This window comes from Galeopterus variegatus, unplaced genomic scaffold (assembly GCF_000696425.1).
Source record: "Galeopterus variegatus unplaced genomic scaffold, G_variegatus-3.0.2 Scaffold4363, whole genome shotgun sequence".
Taxonomy (NCBI): Eukaryota; Metazoa; Chordata; class Mammalia; order Dermoptera; family Cynocephalidae; genus Galeopterus; species Galeopterus variegatus.
In genome coordinates, this window is record NW_007730474.1 from 87,978 (window position 1) to 102,507 (window position 14,530).

A 14,530-nucleotide genomic window follows, 5' to 3' on the forward strand; every position below is an offset into this window, starting at 1 on the left:
TGTCCTTGCCCAATGATAAATTTTAAAATGTTGATTTTAAAAATGAGTGCTTATATTTTGTTTTCTTTGATAATATTTGCAAAGTTTTCTACAGCTGCAGAAATTCCATAAGTGGGCCTGTGGTTTGATTTACAACTCATACCTTCGTATCTGTTATTGCTTTCCTATCATAAATCTCTCCAAATAGATTGATGCACATTTATTAAGTTCTTTGTATCACGTGTTTGTTTATTTTTGTAAAACATTCTAAGACATAAGAAACACTTGTTTCATTACAGATGTGATGTTGGATGTTTTGTTGTTACTTTTGCTGCTTTTATTTTTTTTTATTGGACATGGTTAGATTAATTGGATATTGCATTCTGAACTACAGCTAAATAGGAGAAAATAAAGTCTGACCTGGGCACAAGAAAGCCTGTATAGTCCTAAAACTATTGAGAGTATAGATTTGGGAGGCAAATTGGGAGCTAAAAAAGTAAACATTTTGACTTACAATAAAACATTAAATTATGGTGCTAGTTTTCTCTGTATTTTAGAAGTTGAATTTACAGACTGGATAAATATATGTACATTCTGATACAGAGATAAATTCATTTTGTTAAAAGTGCCATAAGTAAAAGGTCAGCTATTAACATCTACCAAACTAATGTCTTTCTAAAAATGTTTAGGTCAAATTCCTGAGAGATTTCAATCAGATGTGTGCATTTTTACCTCCCCTCTTTTCACCACAGACACACCTAACCCTCCACGCACATCCATGTGTTACAACTTCCACATGTGTAAGGCATTGGGTCATTTTCTATTTCATTTCTCGCCTGGGGAAAAGATGTCTCCAAGCCAATTCCTACATAGAGTGAGTGAGAGTTGTCATTTTTTTTTCAAGTAGCAAAATATATATAAAATAGATTTAAATTTGAACATTCTATTTAAAAACACTATTGAGAAAGATGATTTTTCAGTTTTCCTTTTTCTCATAACCTCTGAGGATCTAATGTATGTTGGACTTTTTATTAGCTACTGACAAAACATATTTAAAAAAAAGAAACTGCCCTGTTCTCCTGAAGCTTAGCATTTAACCATACTAATTCTCTGAAACTTGACAGTCATTTCCATAGGCATTTAATAAAATTATGTGTTCAGTTGATTTCATTCTGTATTGTAAATAACACTGGAACAAGTAAAACTATTACGTTATAGAAATTTTTTTTAAAAAATGTACTTTAAATTTTTAGACTGAAATGATATTTCTTAAAATTTTAATAAACAGTAATCACATTCTCAAGAGAAGATTCAGCATCAGCATTCATATATTGTGTTTCATATGAGAATTTGAAATTTATTCACATATTCATGTATTTATTCAATCAAAAATATGTATTGACAGTTGTCTGTGTGCCAGGCATTCTATTTCCTGTGTTATGAGTAAGGATAACACATCTTAATAGTTGAAAATAAATAATAATCATTAACTTATATTTAATGCTTTTGATATATCAAGCGTGCTTCTATAACCCTAAGTAGTAGTTTTATATCCCCATTTTCAAATGAGGAACCTGAGGCATAGAATATTTACATGTATCCATGGCTACATAGCTATAAACTAGAGGGTTAAGACTATATACCCAGAGCCTGTGAGCTTAACCAAGTGTCCTTTTTCATCACATATATAGGTAAAAGAAGTTTTAAAAAGAGGGAAAAGCCCTCTCAGATTAATTTGACGTATTTCATAATATACTCTAACTTCTCTGAAGTTCTGATAACTATAGTTTTTATAATTGTATTTTTTTCTCACTACCGAAAATTTTTTTAACATGCTTTGTTTTGTTTTTGTGTCTTTGATTTTGTTGTTTGTATATCGACTTGTTTTAAAGATACAATCATTTTGTGCTTCTAATTTAGGGCGTGAGGGGCTGATTTAGACCATGGGAACTGACTTCTGCACTAAACTGGCATTTGGGAGGATCTAAAAGGTTTGAATGTATAGCCCTGTGCAGTCACTTCTGTTTCCTGTCCTCTCACATCCTTGAGATCAGTAGGTGTGATTGAGCTAATAGCCCTTCATTTTGAACCCCAAGGTAACATTAGGCATTTTCATTGGAAACAGTGGGCAGTTGAATTTCTCAGGTCTGTTTGAAAATATGGACCTTTGTTATTGGACTGGCCTCATCTGATGGACAAGGATATAATTGGCACCTCCATTTAAAAATAGTTTCCTGTTTGAATTGTGCTCAAAAGATTTTATATTTGCCCCTTCCCAGCATTAAATTATTTTTATTTATTTATTTATTTATTTTTTAAAAAGATGACCGGTAAGGGGATCTTAACCCTTGACTTGGTGTTGTCAGCACCACGCTCAGCCAGCGAGCGAACCGGCCATCCCTATATGGGATCCGAACCCGGGGCCTTGGTGTTATCAGCACCGCACTCTACCGAGTGAGCCACGGGCCGGCCCACAGCATAAAATTATAAACTTACGTTAAACATGTATTTTGAGGAATACCTTCACAGAGGATTTTCTTTCCTTTGTAAAATTACTTAACTTTCCCCAGTCCTTACCCCACTGACTGTGGGCATCTGAGATTATGAATATCTGCCTTGCCAGGCAGGAAAGAACTTTGTATTAATTGGATATGATTACCACTCTCAGCAATTGTATTAATGGTGGGATCCATAAAGGAAATGTTAAACCAGTCTTAGAATAGGTTGTTGCGTGAATTGCAAAATTTACACTAAATAATTTTTTTTACTTTTTTGAACCAGTCATGATATCATCTAGTTCCTCTTTCAAGTTAGGGAGATGTCTGCTTTGTGTTAATGTTATAACATATTTAATCTTCATTAGAAGTGTCCTACAAATTGCAAGTTTTCCCTTTTGAATCTAATATATCAGGCTCATTTTTAGCTGATTTAGATACAAAAGGATTTTACTGTAGCTTGATATTAGCTCCCTGTAGCCTTTCAGATACATTAATCAAAAAAGCCAAACTTAATAAAGCATCTAACTTAAAATGGATTGATCTCAAATATTTTATAGCCACTATCTTTTCACAATAGTGAAACATAAGAGTTTAAGCCTTGCCAATTTAGAGAGTGCTTAACAATGTGTAAGTACTTATTTTCACTTAATAGATTTTTACCTGTGCCTTGTTTTATATCTAAACAGGTTTCCTTTGACCTCAAAATCACTAATGCAAGGAAAATTACCATATCATGAGAGCATTTCCTCCCCTTTTTTTCCTTTTCTGATGCATAGAATAATAAATACTCTGAAGGCTTAGGAGTAGACATGGCTTGAGAGAGAGCCTATTAAGTGCTGTTTTCTAATTGCTTTAAAAAAAAACTAACCAAATCATGCTAACCAAACTGATTTTCTTGCTAAAAGAGAACTAGTTTTGGAATAATTTTTGAGTCTCTTTTTTCTCAGTTTCTACTTAAATATCAAGTTGGGCCCTATCTGGATTTGCTTTTTAAATCAGCTTTATTTCATGCCAGATTTGGGCCCCAAACAAACTCATAAACGAACGAACAAAAAGAATCCTTAAATTCAGAATAATCAAAACAAACAGATACATGCACCCAGTTTTTCCCTCTTTCATTGGAAACTGCTTGATTATAATGTGCTCTGAGTATAAAAAGCATAAGAGAGCCTTTAACATAACAGGAGAGAACCGCAGCCCTGGTTCTGCATCTCATTGCCAATTGAAGTAAGGAACGCTCTGGCTGTTGGGACTTTTAAATCTAGACTTAAAAGTTATTTGTTCTGTTTAGCATTTTTAAAATGATTCTATTAGGAATTGTATGTGCTTCAGTTTTAATTTTAACTCATAATGATTGTAAAGCACCCTGGGATGCTTGCATGAAGGGCGCTACAGAAATATAAGATTGTATTGTGTTCTAATATGCAGTATTATTATGGGGTACTGGAGTTTCACCATGGACAATTCATAAGGTCGCAGAATTCCTCATTGTAGAAAAGGTGTCTGACTTCCTTTAGCAGTCTTTTTTCTTTCTTTCGTTCTTACTCTAAAACTTTGTTCTCTTTAGTCATTATCTTTTTCTTTTAAAAAATATTGATTTTTTTATTGTAATATTTTCCCATAGAAATGCTAACCTAATTCAATTTACTCTGAGGGGTTACAGATGCAAACCAGATGATATGTTGGAAGTTAAGAAAAGATTAAAGCTTTAATTGCTAGGTCCGTTTGAGATCACATTCTTATCTGGATAATAAGACATCGTACTTCATTATTGGGTACCACTGACTGTCCCAGGCTTGTCCCATTTTACTATCAATGTTCCAAGACATTTCAAAAATGTGCAGCTGAACTGAAACAAGTATTAACTTTGCAAAATGTCATAATGGCAATTTCTCCTGTAGTGAAATTCCCAGGTTATATTAACATGTGGCAGTGCTTGCTTTTGTTTTCTTTTTACTTTTTAATGGGACTGCTTCTTGGAGTATTTATTTCTTCAACAACTTCATTCTATCCTTTTTTATGTGTGTCTTTGTGTGTTGTTGCTCTTGACCATCACTTTAATCAGTGAGCTCCTAGCATCATAGGAATCAGGAATGTGAGCTGTCATGACCAGCTGTATGAGTTTAATCTGACTCTCCATGCCTCAGTTTCCTCATCTGTAAAGTAGGAAGATACTACTACAAGTTTCTCAGTATTATGAGAATTGAATGAGTTAATACTCATTAAACATTTAGAATGGTTCTTAGTTCTAAAGTGTACAATAGGGCTGAGCCCGTGGCACACTCGGGAGAGTGAGGTGCTGGGAGCGCAGTGACGCTCCCGCCACGGGTTGGGATCCTATATAGGAATGGCCAGTGCGCTCACTGGCTGAGCGCGGTGTGGGCGACACCACACCAAGGGTTGCGATCCCCTTACCGGTCAAGAAAAAGACAAATAAATAAATAAATAAATAAATAAATAAATAAATAAATAAATAAATAAATAAATAAAGTGTACAATAACTAGTTTTTCTAAAATGTGGGCATTGAGAATTTGAAATTCCACTATGCATGCCCATGATCTAAGTAAATTTATTGCTACATAGAAGATTTGGTGCAAGTTTCATTTTTAATGGAAACAACCAAAAACTTTTCATTTGTGAAAAAAATTAAAGACCTGTATTATAACTCATTCTCTCTTTTAAAAGACCCTTGCAATCATTATGAAGTTATGATGTTTTTTTAAATGGAAGTGGAGGAAGACTCACTTATCAAAATAAGTCTTTGCTTTAAATAAGTTCATTTGCAGATTAAACAAATGTGATACCTTAGACCAGACAATGTCAAAGAGGATAAAGATGCCTCACAGGACTGTCATCAAGATGTGATCTTTTCCCAATGTCTTTTCCTTAAACTACCCTCGCCCCTGTGCCCAGCACCCAAGTTCTGTCCTCCCTATATGCACCCATCATAGCATTTTCCATGTTGTGACATTATCTGTGGACCAGCTAAGCTGTCTGTGTACAACATAATTGACTGCCCCAAAGGGAGTAAGTCTTACTCATCATCACAGTTACAGATCCTGGCACACTGTAGGAACTCAGGAATATTTGTTAAACCAAAACATCTGTATAGGATTTCCACCAGGTTTATTTCATGAATCAACATTATATCAAGAGTTTTATTAGTAGTACTCTGTAGATACTCTATAGTATACTACCTTACAAAATATTTTCCTATCATACATAATTCTGCATTTTAGTTTACCTAAACAAGAGCAAGTTACTTCTGAATTTTTCACTAGGAAAACTTACTGATAGTTCAAGTCGTCTCATTGTTTTTGCTTATTTTATAATGTTCTTGAATCATACATAATTCTGCATTTTAGTTTACCTAAACAAGAGCAAGTTACTTCTGAATTTTTCACTAAGAAAACTTACTGATAGTTCAAGTCGTCTCATTGTTTTTGCTTATTTTATAATGTTCTTGAATATGTGTACAAAACTTACATGTTTATAAGCAGAACAGTAGTCTTAGAGGTACAAGGGACCCAGAGATCTGAAAGATGCTAAGAAAGACCCAATTATATATCACAGTTAAGCACAAGCTTTAACAACATATTTCTAGCATTTCTGTGTACATTTTAATTTTTTCTTCCACAATTGAACATGTATTTCAGTCTAATAATTTTCATTTTGTCTCAATTGTGTTGTATTTGAGACCCACACTTTTTTACTCTTACTTCCATTTGTCCATTTTCTTCTCATATTTAAGAGTAAAATAAAAAGAGAAAATTTCAACAAGGGAGTCAAATGATTTATAGACAAAGATGATGCTGCCAACATGGATATGTTAACCGTCAGTATCACCCCATGCTTAATCACAGTGTCCATTCCTCAGTTGATGTTCTCAAGTCCATATTTGGCATTGGAGACTCCATTTAGGGCTATAAATACGTAATGTTTTAAAGTAAGCTGTATGAAGTCCAGAATCACCTGAGTTTAGAGATAACAGCAAGTGTAGATAACTGCTCAGCCTTCCAGATGGGCCTCAGGAACTCAGTTTGTTCTCCCTTCTGCATAAGCATCAGCTCAGCCTGCGGCACGCATGTCCAGCAATGGACGGAGCTCTTTATTTCATGATATGCAACCCATCCTAACAGGTTTTTACCATTTCACCACAACTCCTAAATAGATGATTACCAGTGGTTGGCATTTTCCTAAACTGTGAAGGATTTTCACAGTATTGATAGAGATGAAGCCAGATTAATTTTGTTTTTCTTTATGAACTAGTCCAGAGATGACATTGGTTTATATTTATCTTGTAGACATGGAGTCTTGGCTGAAAGCTAACAGTGACACATAAAACAAAGAAATCAAGGACGTGATTTAGCCCTTAGTCGATTGTTGAAGTCTTGGACTTGATCTGAGCCCAGTCCTTGGACCCGCAAATGGGTTTCCAAGGATTTGTGCAGTCTCTAAAGTTATAAGCCACTTTTCTGGAATATATAAGGAGAGAGCTTCCATAGGTTTCATGAGATTCCCAAAGGGAATTCTGTGGCCCCAGGAAAAGCTAAAAGCTGAGACACTATTTTCTCCCCATTTTGGAGGCAATATGGCTTAAAGTCTAATGGCATTCATATATAAAGAATGCATGCAGAGAGAGAAAAGTCTGTGAAGAGTTTCAAATCCTAATTCTAGTACTTACTTTTGTGAAAATGAATTGTTCAAAGTACTTTGGTTCTTGATTTTACTCTGGTTTAAAGTTTTTTCTAAATGCTCTATTTAAGACCTCTGGAACATAACCCAAGTTTGGTATCTTATTCCTTCTGTTTCTAAGCACAAATACTAGAAACTTTAATCTCTAGAGGATGAGAGATTTAACCACACAAGGGCATCAGAGAAATAATAAGCAAGCGTTCCCCAAATGAGTATTTTGGTACAGAGTGCCTAAGATTCAGGATCTTAGGAAACAATTTTTTCTAGAAAATCAAATAAAACTTGGATTCAGATTTATCTAATGAAAAACTTAGGAAAATTCTATTTTCATAAGCATAATGCTTAACTTAATAATGAGTATATTTTTAATAATTATAAGCAAGATATCAAGGGGCTTTAACCTTCCTAAAAATAAAACTAGTTAGAGATGTTTGCACAGTAAGTGCCTGAGAAGGAATAATGTGCATTACAGTGGAATCTTCTGTAGTCACTCTGGGAAGACATATAGATTTCACAGAATCTTAAAGTTGTGAGAAGGGATGTTGGAGATTGTCTCCCTAAATTCCCTTCATATTATAGCCTCTGTGTGTAGTTAATTTGAAATATTACATGCCCTTGGTAGTAATACACCTTTTAACAAATATTTTATGATTTAAGCTTTTAACTAACATTCATTGGTCTGAGTAAGAAGATTTCAGTGTGGTAAGAAGGTTTCAGGGTTGTATACAAAAGGACAAAATTGAGAATCTGGTCAAAAGCTATCTGGGCATTTTATAAAATTATATGGAGGAGCCATATGAACTGTGAGCCAGCATTTTTTTAAGTTATGTATTGGGTATTTAAATAATTAATTTCTGTGCTTTGAAATGATTTTTTCAACTTTAGGAAATGTAGTAGGAAATCTGAAACGGAATTGGATGTGTCCTCTGTGCTTCCTTTTGTGCTCCTTTGGAGCATGGTGCTGAGTTTCCGTTTTTAGCGTGTGCCAAGGTTACTTTGTGTGAAAATGCCATTTTCAGGCACTGGGATTGATCAAGATGGCAAGAGCCATAACTATGACAACTGGAGTTTAAGTAAAATTTAGATGTGATTAGTCTCTTCTCAACAATTTGAGTTTCCAAAAATGCCCCAGTTGTATCTCTCAAGAGAATAGTGTAGAAAGCAGTAGAGGATCTAGAGGGAAAGATTTGGGGAACGTAAGCTAACAAGCACAAATAGAATATTACACTTAGAAATCCTACCATTCAGTCTCATAAATTGAAGCCCATTTCCCATCTTTCCCAGCCTCAAATACCAGATGGGGGCTACCTGTTTATTTTCAACAAATTCATTCTATGTCAGTCTCTCATACAGTACCTTTTAGAGCTTGTTTATAGTATTTGGTATCCTTAGGAATTTAAGGAATACGCCGTTTATGGAGAATCCCTATTAATCATATTTGAATGTGGAGCTGATTGAACTGTATTTGAATGTGGAGCTGGTCTGAAGTTAAAGTTTGACCTTTGAAGTTTCCATAGGCGTATAAAACACTGCCACAAAAATGCAAGCTGTAGGAAGACAGGACATGTACAAAGGAAAGATTAGAGTGCATGAAGTTGCACTTCTCAGAAAATAAAAATATAAAATAATAAAAGCCAGTAGTTTGACAGATCGTTCAGTAAATGTTCATTTTATTGAAAATTATGAAAAGGTGGTTAATGCCTCTGTACCATTAATATAATACTTAAAAAGGTTACTGTCAAGATTAGTGTTACAGCCCCGAAAATTGCCTGTTGGGCTTTATATATCACTCTGCATAGACTAAGGAGCTCAAGGGTTTGTATATACATTTTACATGCGCGGGCATTTATTTCAGAAAAAAATTATTTTAGACTTTATGCCAAAGATATTAGCAATGATGTGCTTTCACTTAAAACATGGATACAACAGATAATATATTATAGGCAAGGTAGAACCTTGAAATTTGCCTTGTAGAATTAAACCTATGCAAGATCATTTTCCTTGCTGTCCTCTCTAGAGTATTCCAATTCAAAACAGACATTCCTTCCTACAGAAAAAGATATTCAGATTCCTTAGTTGAAATTAATTAGCATTCAGAAACCAGATAGCATGTTTTTGGGTATTCATGAGATCTCTGTTTGAAAAAAATGTTTTTAACTTGTAGAAATGTGTTGCAACACACAGATGGGAAGAAAAAGAAAAAAAAATCTCTTTAGCAAGCACTGTGTGTAAAAGGAATATTACATTTTGCACGCTCCTGATTGCTCTGTGTAAACAGTTTTTGACATCTGTCTTTATAGTTTTCGAGGAGAGGAAGACTTTGTTAAAAGAATCATTTTTATACAGCAGTCACCATTTCAGTCTTGCTTTACCTGTATTATGAAAGCAGATGGTCTGCATGTCTTTTGAATATTTATAACTATCAAAAACAATCTCTTGCTATTCACCCTTAGGCTTATGAGATGTCAGGACTGTTCTGGTTGAAAAAAAATCATCTTGGGTGTTTACAGAAAGAGGATTACATTAAGCTGAAATGACTATACATTTTCCAGTTTAATATTTGTCCATCAGCTGTTTAATCGTATTTAGATAATTGTGTAAATAAGATGTTGTAGCCCTTGCCCTCTCTGCTGATAGAGCCTGAAAGCTTTAAACATGGGTGAACCAGCATTTTGTAGATGCTCTTGCTACTTCCTCCCACCTCAGTTAAACCACCAGCAAGTCCTTAGTGAGTTTTGATCATGATTTCACAGTCCTGTTTGAGGGAAAAAAAATTTCACAAAAAGCCAGTGTGGAGATCACATGAAATGCTGGGGAGCTGCTGGCTTCCGGTACAGGCTGTTTAGTTTATTAGAGTATATTATAATATGGTGCAGCACTCTGATTACCCTTTGAAGATGACATGGCTTTCTCTTTATTCTCTATGTGCATGTAGAACTCTGAGGATATTTTGGAAAACTTTTGGTATAGTGGGGGTTAACTGTTTTTTGACTGGAAGCTGAGCAATCAGAGATAACAGATTTTGCTGTGGTTGGTTGATTTGGCAGAAAAGCATGAACAGTTTTGGTTTAAATGATTGAATAACCTGATTAGCATTGTTTTGGGGTGGGTTTTTTTTGGTTGTTGTTAAAGGCACAACAAAGCGATTTTAAGGGTAGTCAGATCACTGCCTTTCCCCAGTTGATGAATCTTTTTTTGAGAAGGTCTCACCTCTCTCGAAACCTTTTCATTGGCTACTAGGATGACCAAGTAGAAAAACAAACTCTCTTCCTTCATTTTCTAAATGTGTTATATTATATACCTACAGTGTATGTGATATTCTAACAGGGATTTGAAAGAATATAATATTCTGAAAAATTATATAACCTCAGCTCATCCCTTGGTTTTTCTTTTTTGTTTTGTTTTTCAAATTTTGAGACCTGTCATACTTTAGAGCAAAGGTTCAGAATGTTCTAACTATATCTAAGTAGGGCTTTAGAAAAATTCCACCCTTACCTTTTCACAATTAGAAAGGTTATAAATAATGTATTTGGCTGAAAAGGAAGCTCAGCCTGTGGCAGATGGTATCATTCTAGAGTACTGGGGTTTCTGCAAAGATGGCATTCTTTCAGATCGGAACTTCAGCAGACTCTCAGAAAGAACTGAAGCTCTTCATAGGGAGTAGACATGTGCTTTATGGATCTTAGAAAAGCTTACAACTTGGCTCCTAGGATGAGAATATTGTGTCACACTGGGGTTATGAGACCCACGGCTGATTTCTGCCAACTTTCAAATTATATTTCACAACACTGGAAGCCGTGGCCTATTTATTGGTTGGTGTGCTATATGTAGCATTTGAACTTGGGATTTCAACTGACTATGTTTTGTCATATTCTCTGAACACTGATTTTTTTTATACAGACTGGCCACTGAATAGGAAACTTGCCATACAAGTTGCGTCTTTTTCAGAGTGCTTTGGAGAGCTCATATAAACAAACACAGGGAGAACTGGAATAACATAACCACCGAACAACTTCTGAGACATCTGTGTGGATATATTTTGAAAAACCTGGGAAGGGATCTCTTGCAAATTAATGAACAAAGTTTCTTGAAATTATGATTTCTATCGTGACAGCGAAAGTGATGGATGTCAGAGGTTCATGTGACAATTAAACTGCCATTACCTTTGACCTTTAAGGATAAAAAAGGAAGGAGGATTTTCTGGTGGTCCACAGTAATCAATTGTTTCAACGACCCTTTATTGCTCACCTGATTTGTGCCCTGCCTTGTGATGAGTCCAGGTTATATTGAGATAAGTCTCACAGTCTAATAGAAAATAAACAGCATGACTAATGTTTTGGGGGCACTATGTGCAGGATATTTGGGAAGCAAGGAAAGGAAGGCCTCGTGGAAGCTGGGATACGGAGATGCATCCTGATGGTTGAGCAGCTGTTAGCTAGAAGTGGACAAGGGCACGGGTCAAGCATCCAATTCAAAGGAGAGGTGTCTTCCTGATGTTGGCTAGCAGATGCAGGCCAGGTTCAGAAAATTGGAATTCTGGAACAAATAGAAATACTTTCCCTTGTTGTTTTCACTTGTTATCCCTTGACCTAACACTGTAATTTACTAATTTAGTACTCTTTGTTCTTAAATTTATTTGACTTAAAATGTATCACTTGAAAATTTTGTCTTTTATTCTTTTTTTTAATCATAATTGACTACTGATCTGAAATGTGATCATATAATAAAAGCCAAATGAGGAGGAGGAGGAGGCAGCAGAGGGTTGTCATAATAATCAACATCTCTTAAGTCCGTATTTGATATGTTTCAGGGTCTGTGCTAATTGCATCACATCCATTATTTCACTTATTGTCTGTCTGAATAGGTACTATTATCTCTTCAAGTCTTTATCTTCCAAGTGACTTTTCCAGTGCTTGGCACATAGTAGGAGTTTAATAAGTACATGCTGAATGAATGAAAAAAAAATTCCTTAATGAATGGATTCTCAGAACAGCTCCATGAGGATAATGCTACTCTTATTCCCATTTAATGTGGGGAATTGTGATAGTATGGTCAGTTAATTGACCCAAGATCACACTACCAGTGTGTGAAACATCTTGCATTTGAATGCAGATTTATTTCTATTCCATCAGATGAACATTTAGTGTGTATCTAATATATGCCAGGCATTGGGCTGGAAAATAACATAGAGCCCCAGACGTGCATGAATTCACGGGAGTCTTTTTATACTACTTCCTCTTTTGTATTGATATAAGAATCCCAAGTCCTTGTCCTTTGAAACATGGAACTTGGCCTTACCATCTGTACATCCCCATCAGTTAGAAAAATATTTCTAATCTTCACTTTCTGTTATTTGTATTATCAAAAAATTGGTGTTTCTTTCTGATTTTCCAAATTTAAGATTGCAGTATTAAATATAATCTTGAAAATGTCGTGTGTGCCACAAGATTCTGCAGCCTCTTTTCCCTGCCATTGAAACTCAGTCTCCTCATGCCTAAGCCTTCAGTAGGGGTTTTACCACAAGGAAGAAAAGTGCCTAATGAATTGGCTATATGAGCAATTTAATCGTATGGATTACTGCATATTGTTCCAATAAAAATAGAAGTGACCCCAAGTTACCTGAATTATGGAATATTTCCCAGTCCTCCAAAAGCACAGAAAGATAGGGAATCCAAAAAGTTGCTTTGGTATGCATGATAGCCTGTGGATCCGCCTTTTGATTTATGTCTTGCTTAGGCTAATATTTACATTAATCAGATTTTCCTAAGCACACACCACTCGACAGAGTAGAAAGCATTCAGAAAAATCGCTTAAGGAGCCACCAATTGAAGGTTAAACAAGGGTAGGAGAAAGCTTTGACGATGATGCACATATGGATATTATTTTCCACATATGGATAATAATGAACTACATAGCACTATTACATATGGGCTCTAGTTTTATAAAAATATTTCAGACCCTTTTTTTCACACACACTGTGGCTTCTACTTCCTTTTTTACCCCCATGTATTTTCCACTGTTGGTGCACTGAAGCTCATTAAATTGAAATGATTTGTTTACGTATCTGTCTTCCCAATGGATGGCAAACTTATGGTAGGCAGAGGCTGGGTCTTACCCATTTTTGTATCCTTAGCACCAGCCAGGTGCATAGTAGGTGTGTAGCAGAGAAAATTTCATGTATAAAACTGTTGGCAAACTGAAGTAGACTGGATGTTTGTCAGAAACGTCAGCAAAATTTAGATATTTCATACATTTCTGAAAAATAAGACAAACTACATTTAAAACTTATATGTACTATAATATTAACATTTAAGAAACTGCCAGAATGTCTGGGTAAAGAGTAATAATTTTTTTAAAATGGGACCAAAGTGGAAGAACATCAACTGTCATCCATCTGCAGAATCACCATTATCCATCAGTAATCTCAATAGTTTTATTAGTGTCTGACTTTATTGATTTATTATTACAATAGAGTAAGTGAGATTGAAGCTGACGATTGTTAACTGGATCAGGTAATCTGGCTCGGTTTTGGCAAACTTGCTTAAGTGTCTTTTTGCGCTGTGGACTGAGGGAGGCTCTTAGTGAAATTGCAAGCCATTGGATTAATGGCAGAGCATCATGAGCACATTAAGAATGTCTTTTTAGAGAAGTAAAATGTGAAAATGACTATAAAGTAGAAAGTGTCAAAAAAAAAAAAAATCTCATCACACTGCCTCTTAGGAAAGATAGCCAGCCATGTTTTACATAAATAATGCAACTCTAGCTTATCCTTCAGTGGAAGTTCTTTAAAGATCCCAAAATTTACATATTCCGGAAATGTGTGCATGCTACAAAATTAACACTGATAGTGGATGTCAGGAGAATAAATAATAAACAAAAGAGCTTTACATTAGAAGTAGCTTAAAGAAGATAATGATATAAAAATACTTTTGTACTCAAACTGGCTTTTCTGGTTGTTCACTGCCTGAAATGTAAGTTCTCGTGTTTCTTTCTACCCATAGGAGTGAGGGATGGATTGATGCTACTAAGTCTATTGATTCTTAAAACTCAATAAGAAATTAGTTTAGCTGCTACTAAAGAATATGGCATTATGGTTGAAAAGAATTAAGAAACTGAAATTACCATAAAGAAAATTTGCTGGGAAGAAAAACACTTTTCTTTGTTGGAAATGAGTTAAGGAAAAAAACCTCCTAGTAATATATTAAAATCATCATCTTTCTTCATTTTTATATGTTAATTGGTTGAATCTGTTTTCAGGGCTTTTGTTAAAAGCAGGATGAAAAGAAGTGACAAAATAGGTCATTCTGTTTTTTGTATATCCTTGACAAATTTCATAAGCATGAAAAGTATATATATA

The 14,530-nt window shown here is 34.9% G+C and overlaps 1 protein-coding gene across 1 annotated transcript in view; it reads left to right on the plus strand.

The window, feature by feature from the left end:
- Positions 1–14,530, plus strand: part of SATB1 (SATB homeobox 1) — a 79,047-nt gene that overhangs the window by 13,502 nt on the left and 51,015 nt on the right. The window lies entirely within an intron of this gene.